Source organism: Galeopterus variegatus, unplaced genomic scaffold (assembly GCF_000696425.1).
Source record: "Galeopterus variegatus unplaced genomic scaffold, G_variegatus-3.0.2 Scaffold2164, whole genome shotgun sequence".
Lineage (NCBI taxonomy): Eukaryota > Metazoa > Chordata > Mammalia > Dermoptera > Cynocephalidae > Galeopterus > Galeopterus variegatus.
The window spans coordinates 158,673-178,988 of NW_007728275.1; the positions used below are offsets into that span (position 1 = coordinate 158,673).

Genomic DNA, 20,316 nt, shown 5'->3' on the forward strand with positions numbered 1-20,316 from the left:
GATCCAGCATTACTGGGTATATATCAAAGATATGGAAATCAACAAGTTGAAGGGATACCACCTGCACTCCCATGTTTATTACAGCTCTATTCACAACAGCCAAGAATTGGAACCAACCTAAATATCCTTCAGTAGATGGCTGGATAAAGAAAATGTGGTACATATACACAACAGAACACTACTGAACCATAAAAAAGAATGAAATTCTGACATTTGTGGCAACACAGATGAGCCTGGAGAAAATCATGTAAAGTGAAATAAGCCAGGCACAGAAAGAGAAGTACCTCATGTTCTCACTCGTATGTGGAAACTAAAAAAGTTGATCTCATAGAAGTAGGGAGTAGAATAGTGGTTACTAGAGACTGGTAAGTGGAGGGGGGAGTGGGGGATGGGGAGAGGGTGCCCAGTGGACACAAAACTGTAGAGAGATAGAAAGAATATGAACTAGGGTTCTATAGCAATATAGGGAGACTCCAGCCAACAACAAAGTACTGTGTATCTTTGAGCAGTCAAGATGATGTTGAACATTCCCAATATAAAGAAGTAACAAATGTTTGAAGTGATGGATATACTAAGCACCCTGATATGATCATTGCACACAGTATGAAAGTTCACAAATATCATATTGCACTCCAGAAATGTATACAATTATCATGGGTCAATTAGGAAAAATAAATTAAAGAGAAAAAAAAGAGAGAGGGAGAAATAAAGAGTAAAATAGTGGTTACCAGAGGCAGGGAAAAGGAGGGAGTAGGGGAGACGGGTAGAGGTTGGTAGATGGGTACAAAGTAAAAAAGTTACAGTTAGATAGGAGGAATAAGTTCTGGTGCTCTAAGATGACTATAGCTAATAATATTGTATTATATATTTCAAGATAGCCAGAAAAGAGGGTCTTGAATGTTATAACCACAAAGAAATGATAACTGTTTAGGTGACAGTTGATAGATATGCTAACTACTATGATTAAATCATTATATAGTATGTGCATGTATTGAAACAACAAACTGTACCTCATAAACATTGTAGAATGAAAAAAATATTTTTAAAGAGACAGAACTCAAAGTAAAAAAAAAAAATAGTAAGAACAATACAGGGTAGATAAGTATATCTGGGATTTTAAAAAACTCTATTTTTTCTTTTTCTTTTTAAATGAAAGAAAGAAAAGAAAAGCACTGGGGAATATACAAAAGGTATGTTTTGGTGGTAGGCAGGAAGACTTTGAAGCAGAGAATGCCTGTTTAGGACAACAGACTTAGGTAGGACAACGAAAGAGCTCTTCTAGAGAGAAAAACACCTTAAAAGGGTGTCTTAGCCAGCTCAGGTTGCTATAACAAAATGCCATAGATTGGGTGGCTTAAACAACAGAAATTTATTTTCTGACAGTTCTGGGTGCTGGGCAATCCAAGATCAAGGTTTCAGTAGGTTTCAGTTTCTGGTGGTACCACAGCTTTCTTCTTGGTTTGCAGGCAGCTGCCTTCTTGCTACATCCTCTGGCTTTTCCTCTGAGTGCACAAGGGGGAGGGGGAGAGTGAGCCATGCTCTGGTGTTCTGGTGTCTCTTCTTTTAAGGACGCTAATTCTATCTGATCATGGCCCCACCCTATGATCTCATTCAATGTTAATTACTTCCTAAGAGGCCTCACCTCCAAATACAGCCACACTGGGGGTTAGGCCTTAGGCATATGAATTTGGGAGAGGGGGACAACAAATACTTAGTTCATGACAAAGTGGATGAGACATCAAAGGAAAAATTTACCCTGGTTCTGACACTTTTAGATTTCTGTATGAAGAAGAGGTGTTGGGGTGGGAAAGGAATGAAAATATTTTCCTCTAATAACATTTGGCATGATCTTAGGGATGCATGCCTGAAATACTGTAGTAGACAAGATCATTAGCAGAGAGGAGGTCAAGAAATAAAGACATAATATCATCAACATATAGTTGATCCTCATTATTTGTAGATTCTCTATTTGCAAATTCACCTACTCACTAAAATTTATTTGTAACCCCAAAATCAATACTCATGGAGCTTTAGTAGTTAACTGCAGATATGTGGAGAACAGCAAAAAATTTTGAGATACCTAACGTGCATGCTACCAGCTAAGATCAAACAACACTCTGCCTTTTTGTTTCAGCTCTCAGACTATGAACAAGTATCCTTTTCACTGTCTATTTAGTGCCATGTTTTTTGCATTTTTGTGCTTTTTGTTGGTGATTTTGCTGTTTAAAATGGTCCCCAAGCATAGTGCTGAAGTGCTATCTAGTGTTCCTTACTGCAAGAAGGCTGTAATGTGCCTTATGGAGAAAATGTGTATGTTACATAAGCTTCTTTCAAGCATGCATTATAGTGCTGCTGGCTGTGAGTTCAATATTTATGAAGCAACAATACTAAATAATGTGTCTTTAGACAGAAACACACATAAAACAAGGTCATGTATTGATCACTTGATGAAAATCTTGTGACCAGAAGCTTGCAGGAACATACCCCTGTATTTCTCCTAGGAACAATGCTTCAAAGTATTCACTAATTCAGTGTTTGCAGCAAGTTCATAGAACATAAGTACCACAAATAATGAGAATCAACTGTATTTAAATTGCCAAGAATTATGCAGGAATAGTGCTGGAAAGAATAACAGGAAACAGGAAGATGCATTTGTTTCAAGGAAGAAAAGTGACCCAGGACTCTGGAGATGACCACAACAAGAACAGAAAATGATACAGTTTTGCACGAGATGCAAGGCTGGAGGATCTTATGAGGGAGGAAGAAAATTCTGGAAGAATCAATGAGAGCTAATATCAGAAGTGTGAGACACGAGGGGCGGGTTTGTGACAGAAATATTTTTGGTTCTTGACTGGAACTATGGTATTTGTCACTGTTTCCTCTGCTCTGTAATGGGAGTCCTGATTCTTCCCCTGTCCACACAACTACAAATAGTGGGTTGACTCTCTTCTAAACCTCCACGTTTGAAAAAAGAAAAGAGCAGCTGCCGAGTACAGAAGCATAATTATGTTTTACAGCTCAATATGGTACAAAATATAATCCATTTCCCTTTGCTATTTCTACATAAACACTTTTAATATTCCCATAGAACAGAAAGGTTACATTTTAAGGGAAATTATTCATGGGGGAAAAAATTAGAATTTTGAACAAGCCATTTTAGGTGACCTAGAGAAATGTAGGAAAATACGATTTCAGTCTGTATTTGATAACTAATCCAAAAAGATGAAAATATAATCAAATCGCACTTCTCAATTTAATTTAACCTTAGAGGGGCCTAGTCGATGTCTTCATGATATTAATTTCATCCTGTGACTCTCCAGGGAAAAGAGAAAAATAAAACTTATACTTAAATATATGCATGCACATTTATAAACATACTGTAGTTTATTTACCTTTATGCTTTTTCTCCCAACAAAGAATTCTAGATTGCTTATTAAGCTTTCTGAGCTTTAAGAAAAGAATCTTTGAAGAAGAGGCCTCATTCTGAAAAACATAAGGATTAGTACCAATCTTTAAGTATCTCCAAAAAAAAAAATTTACAAAAAATGTAAAATTTACTCTGCCCTTCATAATTAAGCTAACTTGTAATGAGTTTTCTTTAGGGTTTTAGCAATTATGAGATTCTTGATTAGAAATTCACCAAAGGGCCGGCCTGGTGGCGCACTGGATAAGTGCGCCGCTTGGGAAGCGCGGCAGCGCTCCCGCCCAAGGGTTCGGATCCCACATGCAGACCGGTTCCCGCTCACTGGCTGAGCGAGGCACGGGAGCGACACCGAGGGTTGCAATCCCATTGCTGGTCCCCGGTCCAGTACGGGGGCAACACTGAGGGTTGCGATCCGTTGCCGGACATGGAAAAAGACAAAAAGACAAAAAAAAAAAGAAATTCACCAAAAGTTTAATATCTAACAAGTTCAAAAAAAATACTCAGACCTTGCTTTTCTATACTAATTTTGGGTTTATCTTTTAATTCCTTTAAAAATTATTAAAGAAATGAAAATCAAATAATGTGTCAGTTGGACAAGATTCTCCCACCTTTAGGAACAACCAAAAAAAAAAAATAAGTTATCAGAACTAACCAGAAATGATTGGATATATAATTTACCCAAAGTTTAATGGAATAGCTAGACTAGGGGACAGTGGGGAAAAGTGTTTCATGGAGAAAAAAATGGACTAATTCATATAAGAATTATTTTAAAGGCATACTTGGAACTCCCGCTCAATTAAACTTAACATGGAGTAATATTGCCAAGGGCTGGCACACGTAGAGGGAAGCAGGCACTCTCAATCACAGATGGTAGCAATATAAGTTGGGTCCAACTTTCTGGAAGGCAATTTGGCAATATGTATCAAAAGCCATAATAACAGATGTTCACATTGACCAGGACTTCCACTTTCCTTGAAATTTATCTTACGAAAATAAAGGATGGATGTAATAAAATTTTGCAGAACATTGATTACTCTGTTGTTTAAAATTAGAGCAAATTGGAAACAATGAAAATGCCTAACGATAAAGAATTGTTTAAATAAATGGGTCTTTCTTCTCACACCTCCGTCCCCTTCAGTCTATTCTCAATGCAGCGGCCACTATTATCCAATTAACATGCAATGACTTGAAAGTCATGTCACTCCTGTGCTCAACACACTGAGTGAGGTTCACCTTTGACAGACATTCTCCTACATAATTTTTTATATTTTTTCTTCAAAATTGTGATTATATTTGCAATATTGAACAGAAAGCTGTTTTTCTCAACCACCATCAAACAACGATTATCTATCACCTGGGCTATTGTAAAGCTGCCTACCTCATTTCTTGACAACCACCCCATGACCCCACTGACCTAGTCTCTACACTACATCCAAAGTAATCTCTTTTTTAAAAAAATGATCATAATTTCCCTGTGCCTAAAACCCATTAATGCCTTCCCATTTCTGTACATACCAAGATCCAAATTCTTGATGGCCAAGTTTCTAGAATAGTGCTATACAATGAAAATATATTGGGAACCATGTATGTGACTTCAATTTTTTCTTTTCCAATTAATGATATATTTAATGCCATGAAAAATTTGTCTATCTAGTAGCTCAGAGCTTTTAAGTACAGTTTGCTCTGAAAACTTAGTTTTCAATTCTGTATTATATCAAATTGGTTATCTAGCAAACACAATGAATTTTAACCACTATTTACACAAAATTCCATGTGCAGTATAAATTTCAGTCCTGCTCTTTAAAACTTAATAGGCAGTCATTTATTAAACGTCATCTCTATCTTTTAGTTAGTTTAATACTAAACAAGTAGTCTTCCAAGTGCTAGCAAGATCTTCCCAATCTATTTCATTAGCATCTTCCACATTTATTTTGTACAACCTTTCAGTAAGGTTGATTTTGGACTGCAGGGCATTAACTCCATGGTACATGTCTCAACCATTAGTCATCTTCTTAGAATTTCTGCCTTTTACACTGCATGCAATGTCTGGTTTCCACTCTAGCATCCACTTCTACCCAAGATATGCCCTTGTAGCATTTTTCCCAAACAAATGATAGGCAACCTTCAGGATTTTCTTGGAGTTTACAATCCATCTCGTTTAACTCCTCAAGAGACATTTTCTTTAGAATCACTTCTTCCACAGCCTTGATTAGTCTCTGAGTTTCCGTGTTACTCCAAGCACGATGATTTCTTTCACTGCTGATCTGGGAGAATTTCAGGGCAATGGAGAGGCTACTTTGGGCCACCATCTCACCAATCTTTTTCCAGTCATTACCATGGAGGGAATGGTATACCTTTAATTTCTCAATATCTCCTTTGCTATACCTGCCTTTGTAATTATTGACATCGAACATCTTCTTTGCTCGATAGTACACCAGTTCCCAGAGCCGGGCAATGCCCTTACCAATGTGCAATCTAAAACTACTGTTTTCTTTTTAAATTGCTGATCACAGACTTTTCCTCTGGATATCTGTCCATGTACAGCAGCTTGTCTGCATTCTCAATTCCTGTCAGGGCTAAAAATTCTTGCACATTTTTCTCTAACTGCTTATTTTCTTTGACATAAAATTTGCCAAATTTAATAGCGACACCTTGTGCTTTGAATTCTTTAAACCATCCCAAGTCATCCCAATACATTTGCTTAATTGTAGTGGGAGCCCTTTCCTTTATGTTAGGGATGAACTCTTGGAGCTGCTTCATGGCAGAATCCAAATCGACGTCTGAATCATCTGAATCTCGTGAATCTTCAGATAAATATTTTATTTCAGCTTCTTTAGTTGATTCCAAATTGCTATCTTTATTTGTAGGTTCTGACCTCTGTACCTTTTCCACATGCTTCTCTTCTGGATAGGCCTGGGTTTTCTTTTGTGGCCTGGGTTTCACTCTTTCTTCAATCAAGCTACCATCACCTTTCAGTGAATCAAAGGGGTTGTTCTCAGAGTTCTTACTGAGCACTGAAAGATCATCCCTGAAGCTATGGCACTTTTGACAGAAATGTGCTTCCTTTTCTTAGACTTTTTCTTTATATTGTTGGATTCCTTTTTCTTTATATTGTTGGATTAATGTACCATTAAGTGCATCACTGCCGTCTGCAACCCCAACCTCATTGACCACTTCTGATCCTGCAGGGTGTGTGTTCTCAAGACTGTCAGGCATGGTCAATGCCTCAAATTCCTGTTTTTTGGACTTTTTTTTTTTTTCTTTTTTCTCTTAGACTTGTTTTTCTCAGCAGATACTGGTAGTTCTGTAATTTTGCCTTCTAGGCCCACAGAAAGCAGGAATTTCTGCTCTTATGATTCCGGGTGGGGCAGGGCGATGCTCACAGGACAGCTTTTGTGTATGGCATCATAGAATGTAATTTTCTTTTGATGGTTTTTATTCTTTTTCTCCCTAACTTTATGATGCAGTTCTTCTGATTCATTTTTACATGACATAGTAACTGCATGAGGTTGGTCTGCTGCAGGCTCTTTTGTTGATTTTTGTGCCTTGCTCATATCAACATAAACAACATGGACATCCTTTGTAAAATTCTTTCACATGTTCTCAATATTTTCTTTATCCTCAAGGACACACGCAACACCTATTTCCTTGACTACTCCCAAAATACTTTTTCTTCTCTTTTTATTCTTTTTGGGTGTAGAAGTAACCTTTTCAGTCTCATCACAGATTTCTGATTTTTTCAAAGGAGAAGAAATTAGATGCTGGAAATCCTTTCTTTTCTTTCTACTCTTAGTTATTTGAGACTGTTCACTTGCCAGGGAGGAGTCTCTGACACTTTCATGGGAATGTTTTCAATGTCCTTCCTTATGTACAGAATACTTTTTCTTTTTCTTGTCAAAAACTGGAGGGTAGATTTCAAATCTGTTCAATTCTCCTTCCATTTTATTCACTCCAGAAGTGTCACCGCCTCTCTCTGACTTTAAATTTTATAGTAGCCATATTTTTTTTATTTTAAGAAATAAAATTGATTTTAATACTGTATTTTATTTTGGTCAATATATCCAAAATACTATCTCAATATATAATCAATAATTCCAAAATTATTAAAGAGATACTTTATATTCAGTTTTTCATCTTAAGTCTTTGAAATCTGGTGTGCCTTTTATCCTTACAGCATATCTCAAATTGGTCTAGCCACCTTTCGCATGCTCCATAGTGCCATGTGCATAGGGGCCACCATATCGGACAGCACAGTTCTACAAAGTCAGGATTACACTCACCTCTTCAGCCTTCTTGTAAGACTCATGCTATAGTCACATTTAAGCTCCAGGTCCTCAAATTTGCCGTTTTTCTCTTTCCCAGTCCTTTGTACATGTTGAGTTTTCATACAACAAATAATTTGAAAGAAGAAAAATAACCAAATGTTTTAATGGGCAAAAGAGTTAAATAGACATCTCACCAAAGAAAATGCACAAATCGTTAATAAGCAAATGAAAAGATACTCAACGACATTAGTCATTAGGAAAATGCAAATCAAAACCAAAACGAGATATCACTTCATACCCATGGAGAATGGTTATATGTTAAAAAGACAGACAATAACAATATAGATGAGGATGTAAAGAAACTCAAAGTCCTCATACATTGATGATAAGATTGTAAAATGGTACACCTGCTTTGGAAAACAGTCTTGCAGTTTCTCAAAATGTTAAGCAGAGAATCACTACGTGACCCAACAATTCCTCTCCTAGGTATCTACCTAAGAGAAATGAAAGAAGACGTATGTCTGCATAAGACATATGTCTCTACAAGACTTGTAGAAGCAACCCAAATGTCTACTAATGGATAAACAAAACGTGGTATATCCATACAATGCAATACTATTCAGCAATAAAAAGGAACAAAGCACTGCTACATGCTACAACATAGATGAACCTCAAAAAAAAAATCATGCTAAGTAAAAGAAGCCAGACACAGAGACCACTGATTTTAGGTGAGTGGCCCTAGGCATGAGTGCAGATCCACCAGTCACTACCAGTGTGACCTTGTTGAGCTGCTGTACCATTCTAAGATGCAGCTTCTGATTCTGCAAAAGTTGGTTTTAATAACAACTGCCTTTTCAAACTTACTGAGCAACCCTGCACATTAAGAGAAGTAGCATATAAGAACATGCTTTTTAAATGGCTTTTACCAAAAAGATAAAAGATAAGTGTTCATGGGGATGCAGAGAAAAGGAAATCTTTGCACATCTTTGGTGGGAATGTAAATTAGTACAGCCATTATGGAAAACAGTAGGGAGGTTCCTCAAAAAACTAAATATAGAACTAGTATATGATCCAACAATCTCACTTCTGGGCATATTTCCAAAGGAATTGAAATCAATATGTCAAAGGGATATCTGCACTTCCATGTTCATTGCAGTTCTATCACAATAGCCAAGATATGGAATCAAACTAAGTGTCCATCAGTGGATGAATGGATAAAAAAAATTTGGTATATATACACAATGGAATACTACTCAGCCTTAAAAAAGAATGGAATCCTGTCATTTGTGGCAACGTGGATGAACCTGGAGGACATTAAGCTAAGTGAAATAAACCAAGCATTGAAGGACAAATACCACATGATCTCACTTATATGTAGAATCTAAAAAAGTTGAACTCATAGGAGAAGAGAGTGGAGTAATGGTTACCATAGGTCGGGGGAAGGGGTACAGGAAGAATAGAATGAGGAGTTGTTGGCCAAAGGGTACAAAGTTTCAGATAGACAGGAGGAATAAGTTTTGAGATCTACTGCACAGTGGGGTGACTATAACCAATAATAATGTATTGTATATTTCAAGCTGAAAGTAAATTTCAAATGTCTTACCACAAAAAAATAAGCACAGTAATGGATATGTTAATTAGCTTGATTTAATCTTTCCACATTGTATACATATATCAGAACATCACACTGTACCCCATAAATGTATAATTTGTCAATTTAAAATAATATTAATTAAAAAGTAAAAAATAACATGTTCTTTAGTTAAAAATGCTCCGTGGGTCCAAAGTTGCTAATCACTGACTTCCTTGCTGGTTTTCTTTTGCACTTTGCCTCAATGTTTCATTTAGTCCATCAAGATCTGCAAATTATCCCCTAGTTGCTGTGGGACAAGGAACTACTTGATTCCCTTTAATCCAACTGGAGTACACTGACTAAAGTCTATGAGTATATAAAGGACTTCATGCAGCTAAGCACTTGATACATTTATTCCCTGAGAATCTTTTAACTTTATTTGGCCATAAAACATTCAAAAAGATTAAGATCATAGAAAATATATTCTCTGACCATAATAACAGATGGAAATTTAGAAAACTCACAAACATGTGGAAATTAAACAACACTCTCCTAAATAAACAATGTGTAAAAAGAAAAATCACAGGGAAATTAGAGAATGCTTCGAGATATAAATAGATGCCTTCTTTTTCTGGTCTCCACTGGTCCCCTTGTGTCAATGCAGTCGAGTGTCTGATGGGCCACCTGCAAGGTAGCTGTGGCAACTGCTGTGGCAAAAAGCCGCTTTTGCAGCAGCCATGGCTATGGCAGTGGCTGTGTTGGGCCACCTGCATGGAAGTGGTGTTTTCGGTGTGCTCCTTGCCTGGTTGCAGGCTCAGGGGATGGGGGCAGCCCTCGGCTCTTGCCTCAGGACCCCAGGCATGCTCTATATTCCCTGAGAATCTTGAATGACTTTTTTCCAACAGCTGATCAGAGTAGCTAGATTTAAAATAAAATGTGTTGGGCCAGCCCGGTGGCGCACTCGGTAGAGTGCGGTGCTTGGGAGCGCGGCGGCGCTCCCGCCGAGGGTTCGGATCCCATATAGAGACCGGTCTGCTCACTGGTTGAGCGCGGAGCGGGCGCGACACCGAGGGTTGCGATCCCGTTGCCGGTTGCGATCCCGTTGCCGGTTGCAATCCCGTTGCCGGTTGCAATCCCGTTGCCGGTCGCGGTACGGGTGCGACACCGAGGGTTGTGATCCCATTACCGGTCACAAAAAAAAGACAAAAAGGAAAAAATAAATAAATAAATAAATAAAATAAAATGTGTTATTGCTACAGTTGGCACAAAATCTTACAGATGACATTTGTTTTCTTTATAGTTTTCCTGTATTTTTTTTTTCCAGTTTTCCACAAAGAGCATATATTAGTATTATATTTAGGGGAAAGTGTTGTTCAAAAAGAAAAAACTTGAATGCTGCTTCTATTCTCTTCTATTTTTCCAACCATATATCACTAGTACTTTCAAAACCCTTACTTAATAGTAGGCCCTATTGTAAGAAATGTGTATATGTAAATCCTCAACAATTCTGAGGTAGGTACTATTATTTCCCCTATTTTTTTTTCCCTTTTTGTCTTTTTTACTGACCGGTAACAGGATTGCAACCCTCGGTGTTGCGTCTGCACCGCACTCAGCCAGTGAGCGGGAACTGGTCTCCACATGGGATCCGAACCCTCGGCGGGAGCGCCACCACACTCCCAAGCGGCGCACTCTCCAGTGCGCCACCGGGCCGGCCCTTATTTCCCCTTTTTGAGGACACAAAGATTAGGCAACCTACCCAAAGTCACACAGCTAGTAAGTAACGGAACTGATTTTGAACCCAAGCATTTTGGTTTCCAAGTTCATGCTTCTAACTAGTATTTCAAGGGGAAAAAAGAATAGGAGTGACTGGCATTACTGTGTAGTATTTCTCTAAGGATCCAATTACAAAAGCAGGTTCACTTAGGAGCAAATTATGGGTCTATTAGACTGTGGAGTCCAGAAGGCAAGAACTGTATCTTATCAACCCGTGTTTCTGTTAGCTTTTGCTGCATAACAAACCACCCTAAAACTTAGTGACCTAAAAACTACGACCATCTATGCCACTCACAAATCTGTCACCTTTCTTCCCATGGGTGACAGAGATGCAAAGGATTACTCAAAGCCCATTTCTTCTGAGCAGTGAGAAGCCCCAGAAGTTACATTCCATAATGCAATCAGTAAAAAGTTAAGTTGATCCACTAACAAAAGCTTATTCTTAGCAAACACTTTCTTTTCTTACAATTTCCTTAAAATCAAGCAACTTCCTTAACATATCAATCAGTAGGTTAACAAAGGACATCTGTCCTTGAGCCAGCAATTTTGCTGTGTTACAATTCTTTATCTACAACAGAGACTTTAGCCTGGGGAAAGTTTCCTGTCTTTTGCAAGCTTACATTTCTATGTGTAATTTTAAAAAGTTAAGCTAAACCTGAAACTACAGGGCTTTGGAGGCTAGGCCCTGTGAAATACATTTGCATTATTAATGTTAGTGCTCTCTACACAAATCTGTTGGTGGCCATTTGGGCTGGGCCTTTCCTTTGCTGGTCTTCTGCAGTATTAGCTGAGCCATGTCAGTTAGCAGCTGGTCAGCTAGGCATCTCAGTTTCTGGAAGTTGATGGCTGTCAGCTGGGGCAAGAAAAGCCCCTGGGCCATAGGTATCTCATTATCCGGCAGGCTAGTCTGGGCTTCTTCACACAGTGACAGTGGCAGGGTTCCAAGAGCCTTAAAAGTGGATAAGCCCCAATGAGCAAGAACTTCTGCCTGCATCACATGTGCTACTGACCCACTGGCCAAAGCAAATCACATGGCCTCACCCAGAGTCAGTGTGGAAGGGGACTACCCAAAGGCACGGATACAGACAGGTAAATAATTTGTGGCCATTTATGCAATCTACCAGTATCCCCATAAACAGACACAGAACCTACTAAACAGTCGACACCAAATAAATGCTTGCTGAACTGAATGCTATCTCCCATTCATGAAAACTCAAGATGAGACCAATAATCTCTTTCCTCTCTGCATTAGGAACACCACATCAAGCAGACAGAAGAGGCTGAATGACCCCTCCTCAGAGAGGGATTCCTCACCCTGGTGATGGAGCCCATCACTTGACAGTCACCTCCTAACGCAGGGTCTTCTTGGCTTCTGGAATGAGGAGTGTGTTCTTACTGGTGGCTGCTTCCCAAAAGTTCTTAGAATCCCAGGACTTGCTCTTATCAATGGTTCCATCAAGTTCCCAAGGAGACTTCCCCTTCTTCCCCAGCTTCTGCCAGGTCCCTCAGTGACACCTCTATGAAGCAGCTCAAATTAGCAGCTCTGCTTGCCCTCTAGTGGCTTCTTTAGGCTGTGCAGCCCTTTGAAGAAAAGTGTTCAAGGCCTTCGACAATTGCACCAGAAGAAATAATCGTGTGCTTTCAGTCAGTGGATTTCAACAGGGAGTGATATTTTCCCCCAGTGGGCATTTGGCAGCATCTGGAGACATTTTGGATGTCACAACTGGGGAGAGGTGGTGGCATCTAGTGGGTAGAGGCCAGGGATGTTGTTAGACATCCTACAATGCACAAAACAGCTGCCTCCTACCCCCATAACACAGAATTATCCAGTCCAAAACATCAATAGTGGCATGGTTGAGAAACCCAACCTTACATTCAGAGTGAGCCCTTGTAAGTCCTAAGGATGCACCCACAGGCCCACTCAAGATTGTTACACATATGGATCACCCCCTCTGGGAAGAGTCAATCTCTAGGCAACAACCCTAAACTCTCGATATGCAACTTAAATCTCAGGAACAGTTCCTGGGACATCCCACAAGTCCCCAGATTAGAGAGACAAACTAAGCTCTAAAGAGGAGCTTGGTTGCATGCAAGATGGTCTTATTTTGTCTCTTTCTATTGTCTATGCTCAATCCTGCTAATTCTGAGAGCAATTTTCTCAGGAAAGAGGAATGCTAAAAAGCTTTTACTATAAGCCAGTTAATAGCTCCAGGAAATAAAAATGGCTTCCAATAGAGAACTGCATTGTGGGACTCCTGTGTATACCATGGGACCCCTTTGATAAAATGCACATTAGTTGCAAGGGATAAATGATAGGCGTCCAGTTTTAACAAAATGACACCTGGTCCATGGAGGAAGAGAATTTCTTAACGTCAGAAAAAACCCTAAGAGCAGAGGGAATGAAAGCTACGTAGACATTGATTGCTATGGCAGCTCCCATGTACAAAAGCAACAGGAAATGAAAGCCTTCACTCTAGTCTTACATGGCTTTTAGCAATGCTAATTAGAGGAGAATGGCTGACATTTCCCTAGCATGAAAGATAAACTAAAATTTGCTCAGGAAATTTACTTCTGAAATTTTCTCAGAAGAATTCAATAACAAAGCTGCTTTTTACTAACCCTGGACTTTCTTCCTTGCCTGTGCACATTCTTATGCTCCTTTATGTCAGTAGCTAGGAAAGAAAACCCTCATTGTTCATTACTTAGAGTTCCTCGTTCAAGAGTGAGGCAGGGAGGGTGAGAAGGAAATGAAGGGTCCATGGCTTCTGCTGTTTTTTGCTTTATTTGAAACCCTTTCTCCCTTTCTTACCAGGTCCTGAGGCCTCTGAACACCCTCCTCTCACTGCTTTCCATTCTCATCTCCTCTCTTCTTCCTCCTATTTTCCTCACCCCTGCCGCTGGACCCCAGCAGAGCCCCTGTGGAGACAGATAGGGAATAGCAGAAACCCCAGTCATGCTACAGAGATACGGTCAGTGTTGGGGGAGAAGATGCATCACTCCTCCACTCCCCCCAACCCCCTTCAGGATTTGTTGTGTGGCTCAAAATAGGATTTCGAGCAAAAGACCCTCTGCTGTGGTCATTCTCCTGATACAAGGCCAGGTCTGGGATTTGGACCCATCCAAGGAAGAGCCAGGAGTCTGTCCCCAGCACCTCGCAGTATGAAGCTAGCTTCCTTTGTGGGCCCCATCCTCTAGTATCCTCTGAGCATGCTGCTACCTGTGAGTAGCTGACTTCTCCAAGGCTTTCCAGGCCTTGTCTAAGGCAGCCATGGAGCAGCGGCAAAGTAACACCCAGGAGCAGAGTTTCTCAAGGAAATTTCTCCTTCTCTCCCTGCTTTCCACTGGTTTCTGGTTGGGATTCCACCAATACTGGTTCTTATTCCTGAGGCTTCCTACTTCAGAGGAGAGACTTTACGGAAAGTAAAGCTGGGCTCTCCATCCATGCTGGGAACAACCTTTGGCTGAACTTCATTAATTTCCAGGTTATCACAATAAGGTCAGAATCCCTGTGTCAAGTGGTAGCTATGGAGTGGAAAGGATAAAGACAGCTGACATACTCAGACAAAAAGGTGACTAGAGTGGATTGAATTATGTCCCCCCAAAACTCACTTAAGTTTGAATTGTGTCCCCAAGTTTCATATATTAGGAAGCTTAATCCCCACTGTGTCTGTTAAGAGGGTGGGAAATCCTATTATGGTAATTGAAAGGTGGAGCCTTGAAGAGGTGATTGGATCGTAGGACCATGCAGTAGTGAATGGATTAATAATGGTGGTCAGGGGCGTGGTTCTGAGGGTGTTAAAAGAAGAGGAGAGTCTGTCTCTCTCTCTCTCTGGTCTCTCTGCTTCCACCATCTTGCAATGTGAGACCTCTGGGTCACTGTTGCCACCACCAGATGGACATTGGACTTCTCAGCCTCAGAAACTGTAACCAATAAATTTCATTTTCTTTATAAATCATCCAGTTCAGTGTACTTTGTTATAAGCAACAAAAATGGACTAATACAGTGACCTAAATGTACATTGAAAAAAACATGAACTTTTGAGTCATAAAAAAAGCCCTTTATTAAGTGTTTATTCTGTACTAGACACTGTACTAAGCACTTTATATACATTTTCTCACAGGCTAGCTGTGTGACCTTGGGCAAAGTAGTTAACCACCCTGTTTCTGTCTCCTTTGCCAGGTAGAAATACCTACCTTGCAGAGTTGTTTTGAAGAATAGTTGAAACAATATATGGAAAGTTCCTGGCACAGGGTGTCTTAGACAGCTTAGGCTGCCATAACAAAATACCATAGACTGGGTGGCTTCAACAACAGAAATTTATTTTGTCACAGTTCTGGAGGCAGGAAGTCTAAGATCAAGGTGCCAGCTGATTCAGTTCCTGCTGAGGGCTCTCTCCTTGGGTTGCAGACAGCTGCGTTCTTGCTATGCTGTCACATGTCCTTCCCTCAGTGTGTGCTTGGGGAAAGAGTAATCTCTTTCTCTTCTTATAAGGCACTAATCCCATCACGAAGGCCCCACCCTCGTGACCTCATCTAACCCTAATTACCTCCCAAAGGACTCCATCTCCAAATACCACTACACTGGGAGCCAGGGCTTTAACATGTGAATTTCGGGGGACATAAACATTCAGCCCATAACAGTAGGCAGTAAGCAAATGGTAGCCATTATTACTGTCACAATTATTATTAATAAAACAGGTATGAATTATTCCTTGACACTCAGGAAATAGCTACAATGGTATGGCTTTGTCTAAATCAAAGGAAATCTGGCTTGAGCACCCACTGACCGGAATTGGTATTGCTGGAAAGTAAAACATCAATTTCTTGGTGCCACCTCTCAGACTCTCAGAAATGGAACAGTGCTGAGCTATTTCTCCTTGCTGTGTCTTGAGTCTTCTGGTGAATAGTTTCCCTATTATTGATTGGACACCATTCATCTGGACAGGCTGTCACTGTGCTTGCTAACATGATACTTTCCACCATCAACAGGGCATTCTCTGCAGTTCTCCCACATCTGAAGTGCTACATTCCTGTGAGTGCTGCTCTCTTCCAATTGTGGAACTTGCCATCTGACCACTCTTCCTTATCCCCAGGATCGATCCAGAGCACCCGAAAATAAAGATTCTCCTCTCTTTAAACTTCTAAGCAAGAATATTCGCAATAAATAGGATATAATTTGAGCTTAAAAAAAAAACAGTATGAGATTGGATTTGCTTGTACTGTATTTCATCTAGTACTTTTCCACTATGTTTATAAACAATGTTTTTGTTTTTTCTTTTTATGCGGAAAAGAGAGTTTATCTGCTCATTTAACTGAAAAATCCATTGATAATTCCATCTATGCTTACAAATGAGAGTGATTTTTAATTTAAAAAAAATAAACTTCCAAGCAGTTGTCACTCCCTCCCATTCTTTGATAGTCCAACCCAGTTATGGGTTATCTTCACACACACACACACCTCTCCCCAGTAAGTTCTTTTTCTGTCCTGAGAAAGGTAAAAATTATGTTTATTTCTGCTTTGTTGAGCCTCTACTTCAAGCAAAGAAATCAGAAGTTAATTTCTTAATCATCTTCTACGTGATTTACAAAAGGTTATTTGCTGATGGAGAAATAAGATGCTGTAAAATTTCAAGAAATTTAGTTAAAGGGGAAAAAACATCCTCATTTGTTTTTATGGAATGTGGAATATGATTTTTCACGGAATACGGGCTCTCACAGATTCTTAGAGGCCATCTAATCTGTAGTTCTAGGTGAAATATTAAGTTTTCTTTCTCTCAGTCAATTACACCTTTTCCCCCACCATGTGCCAGCAGTATATCTGGTGAAAAGAACATCAAGTTGGGTCTCAGGAGATCTGGGCTCTGGACCAAACTCACTTGCCATTTACTGTTTCAGTTTCCTTATCTCTAAGGCTCCATCTACCCTTAACATTCTGCACTGCTTCAAGTAACAAGATCCTGAACTCCAAAGCGGTGACAACTTTCATCTAAACATGGCATTCTGTTCTAGAGTGAGCCCTCTTTCCAAATGTCCACTGTAGTTCAAAGAGGAGTGAGAACCATTGCAAACACTGATGGAATTCCAACAGAATTCTTGATGTGTTCAAATATTTCAAAATTCCTTGGGCACCTGTTGGTTTGTGCCTTATGCATATATGCACCTCATCTACCACTGCTTTCTTAAACATGTCTTACCGCCATTGAACCACAGCGGAAAAAGGGTAAAATTTCAATACAGGTAGAAGGAAGTTGGCTTTCTTGGAGCTAAATATCACCTTTTGTTTTATCACCCAAACATAATATACAATCTTTGGGCTAAAAGTGAAAATGGAGCACAAAAGTGAGGGGTGTGTGGTTGAAATAAGATTTATACATTCAGATAAATGTATAAAGTAGGAGACAGTATCTGGCATAAATCCGAGAATACTTCTACAACATGCAAGGATCTGGGAAGCAGAAATGTGGTACTTCGGGCCCCGAGGCTTCTTCTCCGGAAAATAGGAAGTTTTCCAGAGAAGTATTTATTGAGCATCTAGCCTGTGTCCCGCCATGCTGAGCCAAGAGGAAGTGGAAGGGCAAGAAAGTCCCTGTATCCGCCCTCACAGATGGCAGCCTCTGTCCCTTCCCCACAAGCAGGATTGAACAATCTTTTCGGAGAGCATGAAAAATCCGTTTGTACCAAAGAATTAATGACGATTTACTGATCATCTCCTGAGGAGGTGAATAAGGAATTTATATTGCACAGCACACAACATGTGTCTCAAAATATTTCCTGTAAATATCTCTTCCCAAGTCTCTTCTCTGAGCCATGCAATTCCCCCAGTTCATCTTTTTCCTCCAGCTCAGACACCACCACCTGCCCACTTATGTGGAAGATTTTAGTCCTGTCCTGGCTTATTCTTCAGTCTTGTGTACCCCCAGCCAATAGTGAGATTGTAAGCTTCTTGAAGTGAGGGACTATGTTTTATACTTAAGTAGCACTACACGAAGCACCTTTATAAAAATCTTCCATTCTCTCCATAATACCAGGCTGAGGGTGGGTGGGTGCAGAGTTGGAGGCACCTCCAAATGCTTTATCCTCAGCAAAATGGCTTTTCCATACCTAAGGAATATTACCTGTTGGGTAGGAATACACAAGGCTGGAGAAAGAAGGTGGGATAGGGTTAAAATCTTCCTCTCAAGAAAGGGAAGGAATGGAAGAAGGGGGGAGCCTGGGGAGAGAAGTGGGGTGGGGGTGGTGTCCTGGCTGGAGCTGGGAGATTGAATGTCTGAGAGGAGAGACTTGGGAAGAGACATATACAGAGATTTTTGGAGAGATGTTGTACAACATAATCAAGGCCCTGGCATAGAGGGCAACTTTTACATGCCATGGGAGGTGGTGGAAATGATGGTAATTGCCAAAAATGTGCACGGCAGGGGCCTAGAGAAGGGTGGCAGGAGCAAGCTTTATGAGATAAGGTGTTAAATTTTTTATTTCCTTTTTAACATGACTGGATAACAATTCATAAATGTCTCCCACCCTGAAGTGACTTTCACATCCCTCTAAATATTCTTTGCATCTTTCAAGGCTCAGATCAATTTCCTCCCATCCATGGAGCCTTCTCGAACCTCCTGGCCACAGCGGCATTCCCACTCTCTCCACTTCGAGGTATAATTTGTCATGTTGAACTGCTATCTTTGGGTTCTCCCTCTCCCGCCATCCATCCAATGTATTATTATCAAAGTAATCCTTAACCACAGTTTTCATCATGTCATACTTCTTACTCAAAAATTTTAACTGACTCCTCTCTGCCAATAGGATTTTAAAAATTGAAGGAAATTCGTCATTTATGATCATGAAAAATGTATTCTGCAAATATTGGCTCAGTACCTCTCCTATATCAGCATTTTCCCAGAGTTTGAGTAATGTGGCAAGCTGTCATATTTCCTTTCTTTTTTTTTTTTTCCTATTTCATAGCTGATGATCTCAGTCTGCTCATCTAACATGCCAATTCAATACAGTCTCCAAAATCCAGAGCCATAAGGGACAAAACTTAAGGCTAGATGTTAATATTCTTAAAGCCTGGTACTCGTACAAGCAAACAAGCAGAGTTACTCACTGCATCATCCACAGAAATGTGTAAATGTTAAGAGGGATTCTAAACCCTGTTTGGAAGGAATCATTCTGAAACTTCCATTTTTGGACTGTTGTAACTGCCATTTAAATATTCCCAAACCTGTGGACACAATCTAGTCACACACTCCCCACCGTAAGGTTTTCCTGAAAGTTCATCCTAACATTGGGTGAATATTCAAGTGGTTAATGCGATATTTTCCACCCTGACTATACATCAGAATCCCCAGTGCCTCCTCCAGGCTAATTCATTCAGGATTTTTGTTTTTTTTTTTTTTTGTGGCTGGCCTGTACGAGGATCCAAACCCTTTGACCTTGGTGTTATAGCACCGCATTCTAACCGAGTCAACTGGCAAGCCTCGCCCAGTACCTTTGAGATCTTTGAGGATGGGCCTACACATCAGCATTCAGATTCTAAAGTGTGGCCAGGGTTGGGAACCGCCACTCTGAAAGGGTTGCCTGTTGCTATCTCAGTGGAAAGGGGGCGTTCCGTGGCCAGGTGGAAGGACTTTGTAGACCATGTAATCACAACAATTCCTGAGAGGACTGGCAAAAGCAAGCCAGCTTGCCAACTTCCGAGAACCTGAGCACCATATTGAGGACTGAGGCAAGGACACACCCAAGGGGAGCGACACATCTGCACTCACAAGAAGGAAGGCAACCCAGCTGCACACGCTGCCATATTTCTACAGCGAGATAAACACAGAATCTTTCTGCTATCAAAAGAATCAGGTAGCAGCATGGGGAATTGGTTAAACTTTCCTGCAACACTCTCTTACTTCTACAGAAAAATCTATATTATCTGTAATTCTGCAGGGAAACCCTGTTGTCCTCTGACCTAATTTAAATCATTATTAAATTACCTCTTCTCAACTGATGTTGAAAACAGAAAAGACTGCGATGAATGGCCATGTCTTAACATTGATTTTTACACCAACCTCTCCTGACTTTGGGGCCAAGCTCCCAGCCTACATTTTCAGGGAGATTCTGGGCAAAGATCAATGAATAAACACGACCCTAAATGGTGAAATTGAAAGTCTCTGTCAGGCTTGCTTTAGCTCGATACTATAGGTGACATTAAAAGGCAGGAAATCAAAGAAGACTCAGCTCTGGTAATTAAAAACAATTGCAGTCTTCAGACAACAATATATTTTAATCCTGTTATGGTA

The 20,316-nt window shown here is 40.1% G+C and overlaps 1 pseudogene; it reads right to left on the bottom strand.

Moving 5' to 3' along the window:
• Positions 1–5,273: 5,273 nt before the first annotated feature.
• LOC103597006 lies at positions 5,274–7,365 on the bottom strand (annotated as a pseudogene).
• Between the last annotated feature and the right edge of the window lie 12,951 nt (positions 7,366–20,316).